This window comes from Anopheles gambiae, chromosome 3 (assembly GCF_943734735.2).
Source record: "Anopheles gambiae chromosome 3, idAnoGambNW_F1_1, whole genome shotgun sequence".
Classification (NCBI taxonomy): domain Eukaryota; kingdom Metazoa; phylum Arthropoda; class Insecta; order Diptera; family Culicidae; genus Anopheles; species Anopheles gambiae.
Genome location: NC_064602.1, coordinates 16,209,568 through 16,232,096, shown reverse-complemented (window position 1 = coordinate 16,232,096; position 22,529 = coordinate 16,209,568). Strand labels below are relative to the sequence as shown.

The window sequence follows — 22,529 nt, the reverse complement described above, 5'->3', positions numbered from 1 at the left end:
ACAGGTTGGCGAATGTCAAATGAATGTATCTTGAAAATGTCTTCATGTCAAATGACATTTTTTGACGGGAATGTCAAATGACAGAGAGAGATGGGAATGGGAAGCTTCAAATCGAATGAATGTTTACAATTTTATGTCGATGAACGTCACCGTTCGCAACACTGGTTGCAGAGCTAGAGGAGCATTGGCCTTTCTGTTTAATTGAATAGCCGTTGAATTATTTTCTAATAGCGTTGAGAAATCAATGGCTGCCAAAGCAATGCCTAAGCATCAAGACCGATACCATTTACAATCACACAGACTAAACCCTAAACGTTGCCAGTTCCTCCAAAATTCGAAATATTTGATCGAATATCGATCAGGTGTGTGAGCGTGTGTGTGTCTGTGCAATTGATTCATTTTTTGCCCTATTATTTCAGCCAATGTAAACAGTTCTGGCCATGCAGTCTCTGCCTTTGCTTTTTGGACGAGCCCTGTGTTTAGTCAAGTTGCGCCCCGCATTAATGCCACCTCAACGAGCGAGTGGGAGTGAAGGAAAAATTTCGGCAACGGCAGACATCATCATTGGGGCCGGGTACACATATTGATTGGTATCATAAATCGTGGAAAATCGATTTTTACCAAACTTGCTGGGGGTGTGTTTTATGTTTATGCAATCGATGAAGAAGAAAAAAAAATACGGATGGAAACAACATTTTTGATTATGTTGTACTGCCCCGGGAATGGGGAGATGTTTGGGGTGAATAAATAAAGAGCAGAGGAGAGGCTTATACTGCCTTTTTCAACGAATTTCCATTTTATGTTCTTAGAATTTACCTATACTTCCGTCGTTTATATAATCATTTCCTCACAGTGACTCCAACAGTTCAAGTTCATGGTACACGGCGGGGAGGGTTGTAATATCTTTTCCTACCACGTGACCTTTCAAACGGTAGACAAAGCCGCTTTACACCCCCATGGTAAGAGCAAACGGGTCTCTTCCTTTTCCCGTACTCATAACGGTGGCACTAAACACGCGAGAAATCAATCAACCATGGTGAGGAAACAGTCGTCCTCGATTAGAAGTCGAGCAGTAGCAGCAGCAGCAGTGCGCGTTTTATGATCCCTTTTTGAAACGGATTGCTGCTGTTGTTGCTGCAATAATCAGACGATCGAGACGGCACGCTAAGCAGGAACAACGCTTCGTTTACAAACAATTTGTTCGCGTTACGCTCTGGCGGCGGCGGCAAGACACGAGGACACTAAGGTACAAACAACCCGGGCTCTTTATGCGCGATCGTTTCGATGGGAGCATTTGATTGCAAAAATTGCAAACACGCAACAACCCCTTATGCTGGGAGGGTGTACACGATTTGTGCTTGCGGTGGGTACGGTGGTTACCCCGAGCGACTGGACGCACAAACAGTTTAAATCTGGCAAAACTGGCGCACATGCGGGAGCGTAACTCCGACCAGACACGCACACTTCATACGGTATGAGGGACGAACAATTTCGCCGTTCGCTTGAAAACTTGTCCCTCTTGTCCCCGCTAAAATAGCACAAATGTTCCTCCTATTAGTTTGTTTGAAAATGGGGGTGTGCGTAACTATGCTGCAAGACAGCCACACACACAGGCATAGATAATAGAAAGGGGCCATATAAACAGTGGGGTCTCCCCCGGTTTGTCTAGTTTGCGTGCGAGAGTGTCTGCCGAGAGTGCGTATCAATTGAGCACAAGGTCAACGTGAGCGCAATTTATTGTGATGGGTTGAAACCGTGGTTCGAACGGAAAAACGCAGCAGAGATTTGTTGCCACCGCGCGTAAAACGTATGATTGACGAGCGGGTTTGTGATCGGTACACGGTAGCAGTCGTATGCAGGTCGTAGCTTCGAAATTAGATTTTGCTCCATAAAATAGATTGATCGGGGTTGAAATTGAGAGTGTTTCAATAGGTGAATCATTGCTTGGTCATTGCTTTTTTGCGTCGGAAAGGAATAAAAAATGGACCAAACCAGCCTAATGCTTAATTAAATAGGTGAATGCACTAAACAAATGTCAAATGCATTATTTCGTAACCAATTGATCTATGTTTATGTAATTTTGGCCTTTCATTATGACCACATTTAAAACTTTAAGATGTTATTATTAATAAAAGGAATTAAAATTTACAATTAAAATTCATTATAAATTGAATTGGATGTACTGTACTACGGTAATTAGACTTGACACGACACAACGAATTAAAAATGTGTAGAATTTTATCATTTTTTGTCGTTTTTTGGTGTGTGAAAACGCTGATTTAACTGGATTTTAACATGACAAAACGTGTACAAAAAATCATGTAACATGCATTTTTAGCTATGTTTTTGTTTCTTGAAAAGCTTTTAATACAATTATACATTACATTTAATACATTTAATACAAAGGTTTAATACATTAACATTTATACATTTAGATATTAAAATATTTCTTTAAAAACGGTTGCTTTAGATAAAATAAATGTATATGTCTACAGACATAGTAACATTTATTAATATTTTAAACATTTCGAGTACAAAACGAATTTACATGTGTTGACATGTTCGCACAAGGAAAATTTTAAAATAGTATAAATAAACAGTTCGTATTGTAAAAACCCAATTAAAGATAATTTGATAATAATTGAATAAAAATAAATAAAAAAATTAAAAATATTTTTAAATTATTAATTTGTACAGTCTTATCACAGCAACTCAATCCAACGCAATGAGAATGTTCGAAAACCACAAAAAGCAAACGGCTTAAAATTAAAAAAAAAAAAACCTTAAAATACCAATTATCAACTAACCCCCAATAAAATCGGTTCATGACCTCTGCGCTGCAGGCCAATTCAAAACAACCCTAGAACGGCATATAGCTGCTCTTCTTCTGCACCCATTATCAGCTAAATTAAACAGGCACAAGAACAACAACAACTACAACAAAAAGCCCACCTTCAATTCGCTTTCGCGCATTCACAAACCGTTGAACTCGCCGCGCAAAGGAAATGACCTCTCCCTCGCCGTCGGGGTGGCATCATAAATTAACGCGAACATTTTTTCCTCCTCTTCGAGCCCGCCGTCCTAGCCCACCAACAGAACCCCCAGGGCCTTCCGGGGGGCTGGTCACGCGGTACAGAAATAACCCAGCGAGCGTACATAGCCGCGCGCATAATGCTGCCATGCCATGGTGATTCGCGACGGTGGCAAGAAACTGCATAAGATGTCGCCATCGCGCATCCATTCATTCAGGATGCGTGTGCACACACATACAACTCACACATTCACCTCAGAATTACTGTTCTGGCTTATGATGATGATGTTTTGTCCCGCCGCTGAGCATGTTACGCTTCTGATTAGCGCGACAAAACTGCAGCAGCAGCGGCGATGTGTGGCGGTGGTGCTACGTGGTGCGAATAAGTAAAACCAACGAGATAGCAACGCAAAACGAGGGGTCCGTTCTGCGCTAATAAATAGCCGATCGGTGCATATTTGCATACGAGCAAACATTCTGCTGGCGCGCGGTGCGAGCGTCCTTCTAACCGGACGCCGGATTGCAGCAACAGCAGCAAGGTGAGGTTGCCCATTTGCCAGCCCGCCCCCCAGAAGCTCACACAAACACACAACGGTGAAGTTCAACGCCTCCTGCGGGACACGGTGATCTCGGCGGGTTGGGCAAATGTATGATCGGTCGTGTTGTCATTCTGTGAGCAGGGTGTTGCTGTGCCCCGACCAGCAACAAGATTCACGATCACATACAAGGCTTTTGGTGAGCGAGGAATAAATAAACAGCGCCTGCGGATAAGGTGAGAACGGACATGGCTCTAGGTCTTATTTTGCGCAACCAACACGCGAAAGGTCGCACACTTTTCGGGTGCGGTTTTCAAAACGAAATTCTTGAGATTTTGTGCCACAGATTTGAATGATGTATGGCAGCAGTAGCAGCAGCAGCTTACAGGCCGACGATAAACGCAATACATTCAGGTCAGATGGGGCTTAAAGGTAAAGCACCTTTTGAAGGAGTGTTACAGGAATAATTCTAGCGATTTTAGAGATTGGAGGAGGACTACAAGTTGGAATTCTAATATTTATTAGCTGACATAGCAAAATCTTTTAAATATATGTTTGGACAAATATTGAGGCTCTTATTAAGCCATTTATTGAGTAATAAAAAGAGTAACAAAAATGTTCTCAATAAAATTAACCATTACAAAGTATGGACTCTTTTACATATCTTTCACACTCAGGCGTAAGTAACTACACAGTCATCGCAGGTAACGATGAGTTGTTAGACTTAAGGTATGCGACGAAGATAACGCTTTAAAACGATTGTATAAATCATACACAGCTGCTCTGTCATCGTCGATTGCAGCTGATAAGCTTAACGAATACGAAAAGAGACCTCAATACTTTTCAAACCTACACTACATACACCCTCTGCTCTACAGACTCTAAGGCATCATCTAACAAAAAAGCACTTAGAGATCATTTAATTGAGCGTTAATGCGTTAACAGCTAAAAGAATCAATTTTCGACATTAAACCTTCACCCAGAGCCCTGCTCCAAAAAAACGATAATCATTTCCAGGGCAAAACTTCTAAAGCGACAATCACAAACGCAAACAATATCATGTGAAATCAATTAAACACGATCAAGATCACTCACAAGATACTTCCAGATGAACACGATCTTCTCTTCAAACCACAAAAAACCCCAACCAGTTTAAAGTTGAAACAAGATACGCATGAGAAATTTTGGTTCCATTCTCCACAATCAACCGATCCCTGGGTTTGTCGCTTTCATAACCCGCCAAACATTTGCTTAGCATTATTTAGACCGATCACAAGTGTATGCCCGTCTGTCTGTCTGTCTGTCTTGGGGTGTGAATTAGCGCCAGCGACAAACAGCGACACGTCAATGTTGCAACCGCTGTGGTGTGAACATTGATGACGCAGACGATCAGTTCTCCCTCCGTCGAGCAAGCCCATATCATTACTACGTGAGTTATTTGTTGTCATCGTCCCCTATCCAGTCAGAGCATAATAACAGCAGCAGCAAGCAGTAGGCACACAAGATTGCTATCACTCGAATTGCGATGAGTCATCTCACCTCGCCACTTCTGTGAACACACATTACAGCGCTTTAAAGTACATTCGCTTTGCCTCGTCATTCTAGCGCCACCAGTTATCCAGAGGGTACTGCAGGTTGACCCCCAGGTGTGTGTGTGTTTTCACTCAATCCACACGTACAGCGGCCCCACGTACGAAGCAAAATCACCTGCATTATTAACAAAGAAGATGAGCGAAATGGAACACCACTCAGACTTGATACTGATGGCCTTGCCCTAGCGTGCGCGATCGAGCCTTGTAAAACTATTTCTTTTTCTGCCGGATCATCAGATGCCAAGATCATCGTGTCTGCACGCCCCGTGATGATGGTATGCCCTTCAAAGAAGCAAACGATAGGTGATTGAAGGGGGACAGAGTGCATGGGTTTAGGGCTTTAACGGGCTGGTGGCGCGCATTAGCTGCTGCTCTCTGTCAAGGTCCTAAAAATAGGACCACAAAAATACACCCATCAATCCCCACAGGGCCCACACGTCTGGGAACGAGTTGTCATTAGCGTGCCGTTTTGTTGTGTGGTTGTTTTGCCCTGTTGTCTCTATATTTCTTCGCCGGATGACGATGCGAAGACACCAAGAATGACACACGAAGGAGGTGTGTTTTTTGTTCAACATTTCTTTCGCTGTCTAGATAGCCAATTATGAGGTTTTTTTTTTCTCGAACCGACTTCAGCATGGTTTATCATCACGCCTTCCCGGTTTAGAATGACATTGGAGATCCCCCTAGGTTGTTCCTCCCTAGATGGCGCTCTTCATGCTTATGACGGTGCTAATAATTTGAGCCATTCTCGTTCTATTTATGACGACGATAGCGCAGTTCTTTTTTTTTCGCTTCACCCTAGTAACGACGACAATCGGAAGCTCCCATGTACACACACGCCGTCGCTAGATGCGAATTTTCTCAACCTACTAAATGATCTTTTTCAACCCACCGCCCGTTTTCACACCTTTTTACCCTTCCTTCCTCAACGTCGGGTCCTCTCGTCGAACGGTGGCGCACACGACAGACAGAGAGCTGTGATCGTAGAAAGATCAGCTTACATGTTTCTGCTTTCCTTTCTTTTTTGCACACCAAATGGTGACATTTTAAATAAAGAAACTCGGTACCGGTTGCCGCCGCCGCTGCTGTTGCCAACCGGGAAGACATGGTGTGCGCTGGTTATCTGGGCAGCCTGGGTGGTGGGTGAAAGCGAAATTTATATCACTCTTGGCAAGCAAGAAAACAAAAAAAGGAAGGAGGGAAATCCCAGGGAAAAGCAACCCAGACGATAGGGGGAATGGGGGTTATACATTACACATTAATTGCTTGAATCTAATTTGAATTCTTGTGAGTGCCAAAACAAATCCGTCGTGACTTGTTTGAGTCTGTTTCCTGTAACTGACCCTCACACTACTACTACCGGGCGACGGGCAATATTTAAAACGTTATTTTTTCGGCGCTCTTTCCCGCTTCTTTTGTGATTTTTGTGCTCGAATGTTCAACCGAGTTCACAAGTCTCTTTGGATTTGTGGTTGCAAAAAAAAACCGGGATGATTTCAACAACACAAAGAACAATTGGCTAAACGGTACCAAGAATATCGTAAAGGATTTCCCCGAGCAATTGCTTTGTCTGGCGGACGCAATGGTGGGAAAATCGGTGCTGATGGCACCGTCTAAATTAGATTTCCGACTTAATCATCAGAGGGCGACATCTTTTCCCGGGCACGATAAGATGGCAGAGAGGAATGTGGTAGAATATACATAATTGATCGTTTGTGTTTTGATGATTTGGAACGGTAAAAAATGACTGCACAATTATTTTTTGTTATCTTTTACTTCACAAGTACAATTAATATATACATAATTTAAAAGATATGAAGGAAAATTAAAAAAAAGGAATTATAAATACAGTTGCAAAATGAATATCCCATTTCATCACAGAATGGCAAAAAAGAGTTTAACTTATAATACAAACACAGTTTGAAGCAACAAGTTTAGAAGGAAACTCCCGTCAATTGCAACATTAGGCGCGGATAGTAAAACCGTACCAGTGCGCTTCTCACTTGCGCGGGACCTTGTTTCCGCGCGTTTGTTTATCGTTTCCGGCCGATGCGTTGTAGTTTCGCACCCACAAACGTGAAGCAACAGAGGGAGGGTAAGAAAACCCATCGCCATCCCTTCAAATAAATGCTCCCTTGTATCGTGTAAAACAGTGCAAGAACTGAACCACATACGCTAGCGAAGGGCAGTGCCGGAGTATATGTACGCCGTTTGTCCAGGGTTTTGCTATCTGTGTTTGTTTATACAAACCGAACCGACACCACGCTGCGCCAATATGTTCATCCACTGATGAAGGGAAACCGTGGCTGCTCTTGCTTCATAAACCTTCACATCCTTCCCGTAGTACAACATGGGTGGCAACGTCGGTGGCCAGTGATGTCTGTGGCTCATTCATGGCCGCAATAGTACCGCCAAACTATTCCCAACCTCTCAATCAACACAAACCACGAGAATGTCATTGGAAGGGCACACGTGAGCAGTCGATCACAAGTGAATGGAAAATCAATCACTAAACGATCGAGTGGTTCTCTCTCTCTCACGCCCCGGATGTTTCGTACCGGATCCAATCTTCCGGATCCGAGCGTGTGTTTCTCGTAGTGAAAGTACAACACGAAGAGACGCAATAAATGCATTTATTAGAGCACATTTCCGCTCAATTGCAACAACGCGGGTGTATTGTACTGCACAAAGAACTCAACTGTTTCTGATAAGGGGGACGTTATGCGCGGCTTCTTTGCAAGACTAACATCAAACAAACGTCAGTAAGACTAATCGAAAAAAAAACGGTTGCAACAGTACGGGGACTAGTGAATGAGCGAGCGTAAATAAATAAGCAACTAGACGGGCTGTGTTTGTTATTTGCGTGTGTAGACCCCGCGGGGATGAATTTATTTATTGCTCCAACACGCTAATCGATTGCGTTTCATTTGCTAGAAGTTCAGCGGCGAGTGTAAGATTAACTTCCTCGTGAGGCGTATCCACAAATTGATGATTTTGTGTGCAATATACAAATAAAATCCTCAATTCTGCATCAGGCATAGACGTCGCAAGCGATCTGCATCACGCTTATGTCATCTTGCACCTAACTCTTGCACGAGACACACGATACAAACGTCCACCGATCGAATGGATCAACGATCGCGCACAGATTCAGCGCGTTCATGGTATCACGGGGGAAAAACAATCATCTCCAATGTCTTGAAACCATTCGAGTGTGAGGGTTATGGAAATCCATAAATTTCAAACCCACACGCGCATATCGCATGGCTGACTGGCGGCGAATCCAAACACCCAAAACGCAACGCGATCTCATCTTGTATAAATCATATTACTACTAGTGGCACCACCGCCGCCAACACACACCGGCTTCCCTCCTTTCACCGATGATCAAGCCGGAAAAATTCACGCATCACGGACCAAAACAACGCACCTACTGCTTGCCGTGTTACCGGTGTGTCTATTTTTAGGTCTTGAGTTCCTCTTGAATGGAGAACTTTTTTGTTGTGCGCATTGAAACAAAAAAAAAACCCCCAACGAACGACATCAACCGCTCCAACCGGTAGATTTGCTGGGGACAACCTAGAACCTCCCAAAACAAATTAGAGGAAGAAACGAACGCACCGAAGCGTGACGTCACTTCGCTAAAAGAAGAATGATGATCATCACCACACTCTGGCTTTTGCATATTCTGATGATGCTGCCCCATCCATTTAACAAGTGACCAGCCGGTGGTGAATAGAACTGTGCAGAAAAAACTAATAAAAGTACAAACGGAAATGTATATATCCCTGGGAGCGGTCATCTGCGATCTGCGGCATGCAAGAAAAGGGCAGAAGCGCGGAAGGCGCTTATTATCTCATCATATTTTCTCCAATTTCCGAAACGATGAAGACATATTGGTCGGCTCGGCAGCGGTCCACAGGCGCGGGTTCAGCCAAGACCCTCTGCCCACTCCCCCTGGAAGACAAACGAGGGGATGATGATGATGATGACGATGATATCATCATCTCTCCTTCAACGAAACCGAAAAAACAACGCTAAACGAATTCATCCACACCACCTCCACACACCATATGGGCGAGAAGCCGAGTGGTACGAATTTATGCGTGTGGGTTTTTTTCGCTTCTCCTTGTGTTTTGATGTCATGTAGAAAGCGGCTAAGGACGAGGCCAAGGTTGTGGATGGCAGTAGTAGTAGACACTTGCCACCTCCTCTTGTACAGTGTGTGTCTGCCCATCGACGTGAAATAACGACGTAGTAGATGATGATGGTGGCAAAAGGGGTTTTAGCAGTTCTCCAATAACCGTTTTCCAACTGGTTAGCAATTGGGGAAGTTGATGTAATATGTTGATAGCAAAGGAAGGACCAAAACTTTGCTTAATCGACCGAACATAACGGGAAGCCGGGAGTTATGTTCTAATCCCGCCGGGAATGGCGGAGCCCAAGCAAAATATGTTTGCGCGTACGAGAAAGAGCGTAATACGATTTGCCTCTTCGGTGTATCCTATGCTCCGAAACTTCCGGCCTGGAGGAAGGAGGCGAAAAAGGGATAATCAGTTTTATTGAGGACCAGTAGAAACACTTCTTTTCGGTCCTCCTGGCTCTTATATCTTCGCATCTGGAAACTTTGTGTTGTTGCTCCCCATCGAAAGAGAAAAAAACGGGATAACACGTTCCCCTCTTTTTCGTGTTTATCTCTGGATGGCAGTAACTTGCCTCGCGGGCTCACATATTATGGTGGGCACGTTCTGCTACTTCTTTGACCTCATAAAAAGTCGAACCAGCGACCAACAAATAGGATAACTACAACAAGATCAACGCACATCTTGGATCAGCCGGAGGAGCTTTGAAAGCGACAAGATACCGAGCAAAACATCCAAAACCCCAAAAAGCCAGGCGTCCCTATTCTTGGGAAGTTAGGAAGGGTAAGCACACGCACTGAAGTTGGAGCAAAACCCCAAGTCCCTCCGGGAGAAGGGCCAGTGTGGCAAACCGAAATCGAAAGCGATAAAATCGCATCCCCATAATAAAAGAAGGGAGTTCAAAGTTTTACGTCTTCTTCTGCAATATAGCAAGTTCCCAGGGGAAGATTGTCACACTCGTTCTTACCGTTTTCTTTTTTGTTATTCTGAACCACGCCGCCCAAAACAAAACTGGGTCAAACACGGACACACACACAGGGCAACCTCACGAATTTGCAACCGATCGTTTTGCGAACGGGGCTGAGATGGAATACATTTTACAATTCCAGTGTGGTTTATTCCTACTACGGCCGAGAACAGATGGGTCCATGTCTGTCCGTTCGTTTACCACGAAAATTCAATACCGGAAGAGAGATCTCTAAAAGAAACAGAAGGGGCAATTGTAATTGTTTACAATCACTCTCGGCGGGAAGAGTTCAATTGCAAGATGAACCCAAAACGGGAAAGGATGGTAAGCATACATAAAATTGTTTACAACATAATCCAATGTTTAAGCGTTTCTGGAATAAGTAATCCTTATTCCCGAAATAAAATATAAACCACACCCGTTCTCTGCGGTTTGTTTGTGTACCGTTTAAACCGAAGGGGTTCTTCTCCAAGATCTTCTCCAAGAAGGGTTATTGCCCGCCAGCAACGGCTGGTATAACGAATTCATATCCCCTTTATTCTGAAGAGCTATTCGATTCACCCTAAAAATACTACACTAATTATAATATGCTCCGAGGTAGCGGCTTTCCTTCATCCTTTCAAACCTTTGAAAGGGAAATCCACCTTAAATCAACTTATTCCAAAAACCCCCATCCAAAACCTTTAATATAAACGCACACAAACGCACCGCGACATTTACATTCGCGGAAGCATTAACGGATTAACCTGAATCGCTCGCCCGGAAACGCATATTTCGTTATCGATTGGTGTTATCGTGCACTACTACCCTCTGGATAGTGTTTTAGTAAAGTTCGCCGAGTGGTCCGCCGATCCGATAATCTACGGATACAAAACGGCGACCCAGTGGTTCAGTAATAAAGCTGAACTTTGGTTCGGGACCCCGCTTATTCTCCATTGATAGCATCGCTAAAGGTACAACTTTATTCCAGAGTTCTGTGTTTTATGGCAACAATACCTTTTCATTTGATTAATTAGCAAGATGGAATAAGAATGAAGGGACGAAAAAATGTCGGCAAAAGGCAAAGGATGGAGCAGTTTTGAAGGGAGACACAGGGACATTACCGATAAGCATTGGTGTTTGGGACTGTAAATGAAGAATGGCACGAAGAAGGTTCGGGAAAACATTATGAAATGAGAACCAAATTTATAGCCACTTCAGGTGAGGGCTCTGACATTGTTGAATATGTCAATTTACAGGAAAAAAATCATTCAAAATATACTTTACAAACTTATTTGCTTAACCATCTATACCAAGAGTTCGACGAGGTATTATACTAATTCCAAACTAAGCGACAAGTGAGTTGACGCTCAAATAGCCGATGGCGATCACGTTCGATCTTATACAACGCAGGCCATGGGTTCAAGTCTAATATAGAACAATCTTTTCAAATAAGTTTAAAGCTATAAAAAAGACTTCTGAGGTGTGTAAAGACACATTTAAGTCAAAATACGACATTTAGAAAATATGAAATAAAATCCCGTCTCAGCAACATTTTTCATTTCCACCTTCATTCCAAAGCTCTCTTACAGTGACCACAAAGGGGGGGACAGTTAGAACTGATTTTAACACCCGATAAATGACAGATTCCTGCCACAAACACGTCCATTGCACATGGTATATATGTTAATAGGGGGTAAACAGTGGTGGTATCAGCAGCAGCAAACGAGAGGTTGCTGCAATTGACGTACTGTGTAGAACCGCGCGCAGTTCGTTTGGCAGAAGCAATCAATTATTATTGCCAGAGCCTGTCACTCTCACTCGCACACCCTAACCTCTTCCCCGTCCCGTTTAGAGGTGTTTGCGCGGTGCAAATTTAGCACGCGCTTTACGTCACCACTGTGTTCTTCCCGCTGCACCTCAGCTGTGTCCTGCACCCGCGATCACGTTTCCGTTGCAGCTGCATATTTCTTTTGTTTATTTATTTATTTTTTTACAAACACAACTACGAATAAAAAAAAACTGATAAACGCACACAACTGCTGGCTCTTCAAACTGTGCTGACCTGGTAAACGCGACAGTGCGTCACTCAACGACACCCAGGTCCGAGTCGAAGCCATGCTGTTCAAATGTGTGATGGAAGGGTGTATCCCAGCCCATTACACTGAAAGCTTCTGGTTGCCAGATGGTGCCCACTCCCGATTGGCTTTAGCCACGAACGGGCGGGAAAGATGCTATCCGAGTCAACGCGGTGTAACTGGACCGGAACTGGGACACATAAACTTACCGGCACACCAGCAAAAAGTCAATCCTTCGATAAAGTCCTCTCCATCGGTGACTGCGATGTGTGCTTGTCGGCATCGGCAACACACGGAGAGCGATGTGTGCTGCTATACATGTGTGTGCGAACGAAAATCGATGAGCAGACACATTTTATTGGTTCTTTCAGGGTTTTTTCTTCTTCTTCTTTCTCGCTTCTCTCGCATTTCTGCATGCTTCTAGAACCTTACCCGAAAAGACCGGGCCGCAGGAGTCTCTGTTTATGATAATTTATGCAAGAACAGCAACGCACACAGATATATCGATCTGAGGTGGTAGAGGGAAGGTTCATGCAGAATGTATTACAGAAACTGGCAAAAACGCCAAAAAAGAGAAACATGCTTTCGGTTCTTCCAAACGACAAATACACACACACACACACGCAGCATCATCGCATTAACCGCAGCCCAGGCATATCAATATGTGGGGTAAACCATTTCGGGTGTCGTAGGTACTCAATCTCAAACAACAACCAAGCAAAAGGTACACCTCTATATGCCCTTACCGAGGTGTAGTTCAATGAACCAAGAATCCAGCCAAAATACTCAAAGTTAAGCTGTCTTTACGCAGCCAGGCCGGCCAGGTATAGGGCGCCGGATGGTTCTTCGGGATGCGACGGGTTTGTGTTGTTTGCTCTGCTTTAATTCCTGTTCTCCCCGGTGCCGGCAGGGTGTAACGGTGGATGACAAGCTTCACTCCAGAGTGTCACATCAATATTCATCGGAAATCGCAGCGCACCATCTAGCGAGTGCCGTTCGAAGGAATGTCAAGCTCGCCATGCTACTGCTGTCGCTGATCTACCCATCGAGATGGAAGTCCTTTACGTACACACACACCTCGCTACAGACACATTAGGTGCGGATTTAATATAGCAAATCCTACCTACCCCTACGGCACACACAGCCACATTCCATCCGACACATGCAAGAAGCAAACGCACGCCTTAAACAAACTAATTTCCACACTCGTTTTAATAGTTTTCCTCTTGCGCGGTGCACGTGTGGTACGTCTTACGGGAATGCGAAAAGCGAATATCTCCGCTGCAAACGTTCGCTGTCGGGGCGAACAAGGTAGAAGAAGTGAGACATTCTTGTCTCACATCCTCATCCGCACCCGCATACGATTAATGGTAACGACAATTGTGAGGTACACACAGATGGCACCAGGAGAACTGTTGGGAACGGGCGGGAGTGTTGTCTTGTTCACATATGCTACGCACATATTTGTGCTCTTGCTTTGGTGTCGATGTTGAAGGTACTTTATTTTTTTTACCCAATCTTCGGGTTTTTGTTTGTCACTGGATCATCCATTGATACGTAGTAGATGTCTTCAAATGTTCGTTCTACCATCCACGGCTCGTTTCTTCTCACTCGTTACTCCAAAAGCAGTAGGAAAAGCATAGACACACAGTAACAAAAAACCACGTGCAGGGCGCGAGTGACCTTCTCGGAACAGAACAATTCCCATTCTACGCAACTGAGGAACTAGGTGCGCTCGACGCGCGTGCCAAGAATCCTTGTCAGGGCTCTTTTTTTCTTTGTCCATTTTCGGGACCGTTCGGGAACCTTTCTCCTTTTTAGCATATTTTTAAAATCCAGTTTAGCTTCTTCGCTTTTTTTTGAAGCAGGACTAAAGCGGGATTTGAAGCAATTCAAGCGGCTGTGTGCGCTACACCGCGGCAGTGACTGCGCCACGTAGTTAGCATAGACCGCTAAACCATGTTAAGCATTCCACGACAGTACTTCTTCGGCCTACCCGGGGGTCGCAAGAAGTCGCAAGAAGGAAGAGAGAAGTAAAGTACAGTTAGTTAAGTTAAATCGAATCAAACGACCAAAAACCCAAAAGGGGTTTGGCACGGTGGTGCTATATTTACGAGCGATGCAGCAGAAGGAGCAACATTGTCACTTCCGCCGAGCGAGGACACGGCGCTCAGAGACTCATTCCAATTCCACAGGATCCTGGAGAAGTTTGTAATTATTTTAATGTATTCAAGAAAAAGGGGGAATACAAAAAATTAAGCGGTTCTTACTCATGTAAATTCATGTACCGTGGAATAAAATTGCCAACAAGGGTTTTTTTTCTTAAGGAAAGGATTTAGTAATAAAAGAAAAGATTTTAACATGCTTTTCTTAATCAAGGGGATGTGGAGAAGTTCTTGCCCTGTGGACGATTAAGTTAAGGTCCAAGTAAGTTTTGAACGTAACCAATCTGAGCCTAAACATTCACTCTGGATGTGTCTCCTTCATATAAACAAGATTCACATTTTCACCTCTTGGTAGCATTGAATGTATCAACTGGGTTATATAAAGAAGTAAGAATAGTTATATCATATTCAATCAGTAAATAGAGTTAGATTGGTTACTAATGCGGGTATTTTTCAATAAAAAAATTGAATTCAAAGAATTGTTACCAGAAACTTGAAATAAAGACTCAGACAAATTTGGAGTTCTTGACATATAATAACCTGCAATAGACTTTGGCCGTAGTTGAGCGTTGTAAACTTCGGCAGCCGTCAGCTAAACAAGGTACAGAAGAACATACAGATAATTGAATTTTCTAAGGGATAAGTATAATTTCTTTTATTAATAATCTATATTGTAATTTCTGGATAAATTCTCGCCAACGATCGTTTAAAGATTTGGCATAAAATTGTATTTCTAGAGAAGGTGAATGCACTGTCATCTGGTTTAGTAAGCTTTATATTTTACATTATTTTTTTAATAATTATAACCGAAACTTTGAGATAAATAACGGACAAGCATTAAATTATGTATCTAATTGTTCAATATCCCTTTCATTCTCATACGCCTTTAAAGACTCTCCCATGGTTCAAACAATACACCATTTAAAGGAGATCGACACTCCTGCATATCGACCACATGCCTTTCAAGTACCTTTTAATCATATATAATGCTAACCTAATCGGTTTCACGACAACTCCACACAGTTGCTTGAAAGTACTTGCGCAGCATAAAGCGAACAATCAGCCACCTGCCGTAGGACAGAAGAAGCAGCCGCCACTTGCAGGGTCATCACTTCTTTACACCAACAAACTGACACACCAAGTCAAGTCCTACCTAGTAGCTATCAATTTACGGTATTAATCGTTCCCGTTTTTTGTACATTTGTTTCAGTCTAGCAGGTTCAGCAGGTCCTACAACAAAGTTCATTGAACCGTATCCACATCGAAGCCAAGTAGCAACATGGAACGGAACACACACACACACTACACCTGATAGCCGTTTTCGGTTTCGTTATCTTCGGTTGAAATTTCTTCCACCATCTCCCTGGTCTCCCACTTTCCACCCACAGAGTAGGGACAGTGTCAGCTTTAGCAGAAGCATTACTTGCGTCCGGTGCAACCAAAATGCACATCCAGTATGCACGGTTCGTAGAGCGTTTGTAGCGGTGAGGCGATACTCGAGTGAACGTGTCTTTGCGGCGTTAGCAAAACAGCCAAACGGAATGCAAATGCGCAGCAACAGTGTGCAGGCGGCAGGCATCGTGTGTCATATTAATTTTCCTCCCTTGGAAGATATCCTGGCTGAAAGTGCTTCCACTAAGGCATTCCACCCGAAGAGGTTGGATGTGCTGTGGATGAATGGGACGTGTCAAAACCCTTTGCGAAGAAGCTTTCCTTCTTCGTGTCAATCAGAGATTGAGAAAGCGCTTCATTTATATGTTTTACTGTAGACACTTTCGCCGCACTTGAGACTTTTGCATCGATTTTCTATATCCTCAATGACTTCATCATCGATGACTGGTGGGAATTACTTTGCATTGTTCGCATGTTTAACAGACAGAAAAAAAAAGTCATCAAACAAATTATGTAACGCGTAACGATATCTGCTACCGAACGATCAGCGACACCTCTTCTCGCGTGCTGTTTCAACATTTTATCTAATCGTGTCAATCTTGTGTCACGCTTTTTTCCCCTGTCGGCAGCAGGAGCACCCTTTAGCTGCTACCGTGCTAGGGAGAAAAGGCTGAGATTTCTTTATTTCGAAGGTCATTTGTAATGGCACGAGGTAGGACGAACAATAGATTGTATGGGAACGAACCATCTCTCACCACAATGCTCATGTTAGACCCAAGTGAGGCCGTCTTTCGGTTCAGACTAACACAGTTCGACTTATCTAATCTTTTGGCGCATATGGTGTGTGTATGCGCGCGTACGACCCACCATTATCTTCAACCACAAGCCCAGTTGTAAGGGGATGTGTTTGTATTCCTTTCCTCGCTTGCATTCCTTTTTCGATAATAATAATAACCACCACCACCAGCGCAGTAACACATTGCGATAAGAGACGGCGGCCCAAGAAAGGACGGCAAATTATTATGCCCTGCATACAATAAGAGATTGGCAGCAAGCAGCAAAGCCACCGCAAATGAAGGTCTTTTTTTCCTGTTGTCGTTCCAATATAGCAAAGTGAGAGTGGGATTGCAGTTTTTTTTGTGATGATAGTTTTTTCTTCGTGCTGCTGTTGCTTGCTCTTGGATTATGCACTCTCCAACGACAGCCAAGTCATTAAAAATATGTCACCTACAAACGACGAGGGGAGAATGGAAGGACGGACATTCAACCAGCCACTGCTGCTCATTATCATAATGAACACCTAGCAAAGCATTATAAAACTGACACGTCGTGTGCGATGTAGAATCATGTGCAAAAGTGCCAGAAAACGAAACCCTGCATTAATATTTGCTACCGTGGCGAAACTATTCACACATGAAGGCACATGCATGGGAGCTACTAGCACTACTACTATTTTTGAGATTAAATCCACCCAGTCAGCCCCCCTGTTTTTCTCCCCCGCTAGGAAAAGCGAAGGACACAGAGAAGCCGTGTGCGGGTGATTTTGTATTTTTCTGCAACGAATCAACTCCAAACGACAGAGGAAGAACTCATAAAGCATTGCAAACACACTGGCACCATACCACGCGTGCGCTTCGTCCAGAGATAAGATCAGAGGACGGAAATGGTCAGCAGCAGCATAACACAGGAAATTCTGACTAACAAACCTTTTTTTTTATTCATCTCACTTTCTTATCACTTTCACAGAACTCGCCTTGCACAACACACGAGCAAATCAAGCGCCCGTTTTTCTCGATCGTAAATCTTCTGCCGCCCGTCAACGCTTCGATGGAAACGCGCGCTGCGACCGTTTGAAGAAACTATCAGCAGCGCGAAAGTACGCGAGAAGAACAAAGAGAAAGTTAAAACCAAACCCGGCAGGACGTGTGAAAAATGTGCGATGCGCGTAATCATTCACCGAAAAAGACGAACGTTATACGTACACAAACAGAAGACAAAGGGGCCCCGAGCGGCGTTAGTTTACGATGAAATAAAAGCCTTCAGGCAAACAAGTTGCTACGACTTATTGCGCACCCACCAGCACCATATTGTGGAGGTCCGTTTGCGAAAAAAAGACGCGGGTCCGTTGTTTCCTAATGGCTTACTTATCGAGAAACAAAGAAACGGAGCAGTATACACTCCGTAGTTGCTGCTTGCAAAAGCGATATGGTTTTATGTTCTTCAAGCCCATGCATTCATGCGTGTTTGGGTTGTTCTCGGGCTCTCACAACTGTGAAATGTACATTCATGCAACGCACTCACACACAGTTTGAAGAACACGCACGCTCTGCCGTTGTCCTAATCTATGCTCGGCAAGCGTAAATAAACAAAGCGAACCACCAGATGATTCACAGCAACTTGCTGCCGTTTTGCTAACGGAAGGGTTACATGGTATGACATGAATAACCGTGTGGGTCTTTTGCTCTTATCGAGAATCACACCAGAAGACACGATGGATATTTTACCCATGGATACTAAATCCATCCGAAAGGATAGATCGAATTTAAGGGGGTTTGGAACGAAAAAGAAATGGAATAAAGAATGATTGAATTTTTGGAAACGTTTTCCGCTTTTGCTCATGTCATAGCCATCTCAAGGATTTGGGATATTCGATTCCAAGACAAATTGCGCCGTATGATAGATTGCTACAAAGTTCTTTGGAAAAGCTGCAGGAGGTCCTGTTGTAGCGCTCTCAGTGTTTGATGTGTGTTCAACATTCATGCCATAATGGAACAAGAATCTTCAAATCTTCAAGGGTCTATCCACGATGATGGTTTAACATTGGAATTGAACAGAATTGAACGGAAATTTGAATTGAAAATCTAGAAATGGATACTCTAAGCTACGGAGATGTACAGAGTGTCCCCACACTTGTCCAAATAAAAGCCACATTTAGTACACAAACATCCCCAAACGCTGGAATGTTCTGTACCAACTCGCCAAGTTATCAAACCCTTCGATGTGATGGAAACAACGCCATAGCACAACCACACGCAAGGGAATTGCACGCACAATTGAGCTTTTTTTTCGCAAAGTATGGCCTGCACAGTAGTTGCACATTTGCCCCAACATACAATGAGTCATCCGGGCAGGCGAAACTCGTGTGTTGTGACATTCCTTTTTTGCCCTCACTTACTGTTGCAGTTGCGCGCGTTTGTTTACTGCATTTGCCACGAACGACGACGACGACGACGAAGGGAAGTAAGTTGTTATTTTGTGCAAATGGGAATCGAGAATTAAAAGTGACCCCTTTTGGAATGGCCCGGGAAAGGTAGAAAAAAAAAAACGGCCGCTCAGTGAAACAGTAAGAACGAACCGCGGTGGCCCGTTCTACTTGATTGCACAAATTCTGCATCGCACCAATGCACATTCGGTGCGACAGGCGGTGTAGAGCGGTCACAAATTCCGGTCGTAGTTTTGGAAAACCAAATATTCACGAAGTGCTGGACCTTCGTCCAGTAACACATGGGAGACATATTTTAGCTGGAACCATTAGGGACAGGGGAACAGCCGGCCGGCTACCGTACCATATGCGGGTATGAGCGGGCAGTTGAGTCGTTGTGGCTGTTGTTTCAAAATTATAGACGTTTACAGGAACGCGTGGTGCGTCTGTTTTGGCTTTCGTAAGTCGAGCGACTTTCACCAAGAAGATAATGAGAAGTATATTGTAAGAAACTTTTGAATAATTCCACCAAAGTCATATTTTCTCAAAAAAGGAATATATAAGGGTTCAATGTTAAAAAAAAAATTACTTTAGTGTCTTCTTCATTCTTTTCCTTATGAAACTAATTATGTGGTGGTAGTGGCCACAACACATAATTACTAAAATTCTCGTAAAGTAAAATCCTTTCCAGTAAACTCAGACAGAAAAATCTTCAATTGTGGTCTAGACAAGATTCTAACCCACAACCCGTTGTACACAATACCTACACGCTCTGCACGGCACCATTCCGGAACTCTTAATCCACGACACTAATACGCCAATAAGAATCGCCAAAGTGCCTTTAAATACTATCCCATTTCTAGCTAATAAAATGTATTTCAATTCATAATCATTCAACGGACTTAGATATGGATAAAGAAAATGCACGAAGAGGTCACTCCACCTTCTGCTTTAAGAGGTTTTTTTTCCCCCATTACACTTTTCGACTTTCGATTGATGCTGAAATACGACCATTCTCAGCCTTAAAGAACAACTATTGTCGTACCCTCCACTTTAAGCGACAGCAAATTCTCGAGAAATCTTCCATCTTCCGCATTACGCATCTTGCCTTAGCTTCATACTTCATGCTTCGTTGCCGTACGAAATGCCAAACCTGCTAAGTGGTCATAATTCGACCGCCCAGCACAAAATGCCAGCACATTTTGCTGAATTTCTCAGAAACTCCCACTTGACTTGGGGAAACAGCGCGCAAAACATACCCTCCAATCGAGAGATGACGGTTGCGACGAAGGCTTTATCATTGCAAGGCCGTTGTTGTTTTTTTTTCTTTTCCATTTTTAATTTAAGATACGCTCAGCCTAAAAGATAATCGACGTCGTGGGGCCTGTGGCGCGTTGATCATGTGACTCATGCGTGTGGTGCAAATTGCGGCACACACAAACACAATTCGGGCCCAAACACTCTTCCCAAACACGTTACGTTTGCAGACAGGGTGGTGTACAAAGGAATTATTCGCAACAGGTCGATGAAGCAAACCGTTTGTTGCTGCAGTAGGGAAAGAAGCTTTTTTTTTGTGTGTGCTACGCTAAGCGAATAAAACGCAAACTTTGCGCGTTAATTTGCTGCCTCCGACACGCGGCAAAGTTTTGTGTCGCACCAGTTCGTGTATGTGTGTGTGTGTGTCGTTGATTAATTAATCGAAAGGCTAAAGACAGAAAAAACGATCTTTGGAGACTTCAAGACAAAGTTCCAGAACGGCAGAAGGAAGGAACTAATGGTCAATTTTGGGGAACGCAATTGGCACTGGACGCTGACTCCTCTGACTGCTGCTGACTGTTGCTGTCGTTTTCTTCGGGCATTTTTTCTGTTTTCTGTGTGGCTTCCGTTCCGTTCCAGAAGAGTAACCATCACGTCCAGTGCCGGAATTGAATGTTTTAATTTGATATTCCCTGCCAGATATTGCTTTACCCGTGTGCTGTTGCTGTTGTTGCTGTTGCTGCTGTTCCTGTTACACTGATGCTGCCTCTACCGTAGAATGACGATATTTTGCGCATGTATGAGTTTGATTTGTGCCTGCTTCTTCCTCCTAATCTCATCTCATGTCACATCTCACAACACTTGTGGGGCTGCTGTTGCTGCTGCGCCACAACACCGCAACTGTCACTTTTTCCTCGTGATCAATTGCCACAGGAGGAGAAACAGGAAATAGTAAAAAAAAAATGGCCACCAAAACGGAGGGATGGTAAAGTGCAGCTACTAACTGCAGCCAGGCGACGTGCAATTGTCGTTAATAGTAGCAATAATAGTAATAGACACGTTCGTTTCACAGCAATCGAGTGACACATACACAGACAGAGAGAGCACACATAAACTGCAAAACTGATCGTAAATCAAGAAACGGAGATGAGACAACGGAAGATTTCGCTCTCTTTCTTCTCTCTTCAATCACACGCACACACAACACACTCGATCGCACACAGGGTAATTAGACACTTGAGCGATACCTTAAAGGCAAACACACAAAACACACAGATGGCTTCACACCGCCTTCTTGCATTGCACACGATTGCATTATTGGCCCCCTTTGGCCCTCTTTTTTTTGCCACTCCACTTTGCTAATAGTTGCGCCAGCAGCCCCACACACCACACCACTAGCACTCATCGCGCCCTCTATTCCCCCCGATTCCAAAAAAGGACATTCCATGGTGCGGTGCTCCATTTAGTGCTCCGGCCGCCGGCCTGGGCAAGCGACGCAAGTGGCTTTCCGGAGTATTGCTTTCTATGTCGAGTGGATTCCATTGGCGCTGGCCAATCCCCAGACGGCGAAAGAATGCACTTCACTTTTGCACCGTGTTTTCCGGAGACCGAAACTGACTTAAACAACGCACGCTCTCTCTCTCTCTCTTTTTAAGCCGATCGAAGCTTTACGTTGAGGAATTTTCATTATCCAAATCCAAAACTAATGGCTGCACACTCACTTAAATAACCGTTTTTTTTTGTTACGCTTGCTGCACTACAAACAACACACAAATCGGACGCTTGGTTTTACGGAAAACAACACACTTACGAGAATCTGGCACACGGTTAAATTTCGCTGTGAACTTTCGACATCCCCCGATGCAAATAGACCGCTGCCCCGCTCCGCCGTTAGCGCACAAACCTTCCTCCTCCCTTCCTACTACTACTACCGTATGTTTCTGTCAATCAAAACAACGCGGGCCCCGCCGAAACAGCACAGCTGGAAGCAACACAAATCGTAGCGCGGCACATTCGCGGTCCAATACACACACGCGCGCTGGTGCTGCTGCTGGGTTTGCCTGGCGTGTGCGCCCGGCTACAAAACTCTGATCGTACTGACAGCGAGCGAGCGCGTTGGAACACTGCCGTAGAGCCGAAACACGAGGGAGACAAATCGTGTACGCGCGCGGGTAGAGTAGGGAAAAGC

General features: G+C 44.0%; 1 protein-coding gene across 4 annotated transcripts in view; it reads right to left on the bottom strand.

Moving 5' to 3' along the window:
* The window catches only part of LOC1275590 (uncharacterized), a 49,248-nt gene extending 26,719 nt beyond the window's left edge, over positions 1 to 22,529 (bottom strand). The window contains exon 1 of one of the 4 annotated variants that reach the window (XM_061661951.1): positions 22,152 to 22,529. The gene's annotated coding sequence lies outside the window, so the exon portion shown is untranslated. Of the gene's footprint in view, positions 1 to 22,147 lie in introns of all 4 variants that reach the window. The other 3 variants (XM_061661954.1, XM_061661952.1, XM_061661953.1) reach the window with 3 other exon arrangements.